The sequence below is a fragment of the Lissotriton helveticus genome, chromosome 4_1 (genome assembly GCF_964261635.1).
Source record: "Lissotriton helveticus chromosome 4_1, aLisHel1.1, whole genome shotgun sequence".
NCBI classification, from domain to species: Eukaryota; Metazoa; Chordata; class Amphibia; order Caudata; family Salamandridae; genus Lissotriton; species Lissotriton helveticus.
The window spans coordinates 92176276-92178208 of NC_136063.1; positions in this window are offsets into that span (position 1 = coordinate 92176276).

The window sequence follows — 1933 nt, forward strand, 5'->3', positions numbered from 1 at the left end:
AATGTTTGCAGAAATTAAATTTCAACGGGAAACACTTACATATATAAACATAACAGGTGCCCCAACTGAAGCTCCACTTCTGAATAGGACAAATGATCCTGACCTCCTGGGCTTGAAAAAAGCAAAGCAAGTGTGTTTTCTTGGCAATTCCACATTCAAAGATGATCTGAAATGCTTTGTCAAGGTGAATGCATCATTGCTCTATTGGAGCGCAATGTCTAGTGACTGTGATAAGTGGGTTATTTTTTGTCCTTACCTGGTGAGAGCAGAGTCCATGGTTCTCCCTTTAAATGACTATGAGTATGCAAATATGCACAATGACCTGAAGCTGCACCCATTTTGCCACGCACCATCCATCTTAGTAACTTTCAATTGTCTTCCCGCCTTTTGCCAGGATGATGGGCAGCTTATCAAAAGGCCCCCCAGCACGTTTCCTGATGATTTCATTGAGACGTTTTTGATGTCAAAGAATATAAGGACATCTCCACCAAACAAAATAAACACTTACTTCATATAGTTAAGAGGAAGGGTCCTTGCTTTGCAGAGATGTTCATTTTTTTTACTCTCAACGTCTTTTCAGTAGGAAGATTCTGCTATCACAAATTTCTGGATAAAGACGCACAAGGATCAATCCCATTGTCAAAACTCACACAAGGTCACTGGTGACATTTCCTCGTGCTCCATTACGCAGTTGTTGTGTAGAATATGTACTGGGCATTTACTCAAGGAGGTAGCACTTAGTAATTAACCAGTCGAAAGTACTCCACTTGGGTAGACATTTTGTGCAAAACTATGGTCTCTCTTTGTATACAGGGGTAGGTGCGGTCCCATTGTGGCCCAGTCAAAGACACACCAACACAGACACTGAGACACTCACTCACACACCCACTGACACACCCATTCAGACACTGATACACCCACTCACACATGCCTTCATAGACCCAGACACTCATGCACTAACTCATAGAACCACTCAGACACTCTCACAGCCATTTACCGACCCATTCAGACACTCATGCACCTATTCACAGACTCATTCAGATGCATATACACACTCACAGACCCACTCAGACACTCATGCACCCACTTACAGAACCACTCATACTCTCTTACATCCACATATGGACCGACACAGAGACTTAAGCAAGGACTCCCACACCTACTCATAGATCTACTTGGATATTCATGCACTGACTCACAGACCCACTCTGACACTCATGCACCCACTCACAGGCTGACTCACACATCCCGGAGGCACTCCCAAACCCACTCAGACACTCTCACACCCACTCTCATACCCACTCAGACACCCACGCACCCAGTGAGACACTTATTCAGCCACCCCTAGATCCACTCAGACACTCATGCACCCACTTACAGAACCACTCATACTCTCTCACATCCACATATGGACCGACACAGAGACTTAAGCAAGGACTCCCACACCTACCCATAGATCTACTTGGATATTCATGCACTGACTCACAGACCCACTCTGACACTCATGCACTCACTCACAGGCTGACTCACACATCCTGGAGGCACTCCCAAACCCACTCAGACACTCTCACGCCAACTCTCAGACCCACTCAGACACCCACACACCCAGTGAGACACTTATTCAGCCACCCCTAGATCCACTCAGATACTCACACACCCATTGAGACATTCACACACTCACACACACAAACGGATACACTTCTGCACCCACTCACACACTCACTTGCAAATGTTACAGTTAGGAAATTCAATTTTTAAAAATTCCCTTAGAAAAACAAAGGTCACAAGAATGTTACACATAACATATGAATTTCTAATGGGTATCTTGGCACTGAATGACTGATGTTTATTGTCACCCAACTGAATGATACTCATTTTATCAACATTGGAAGGATGAGTGGTCCCACCAGTATTAGAAGCTGTGACCATGAAG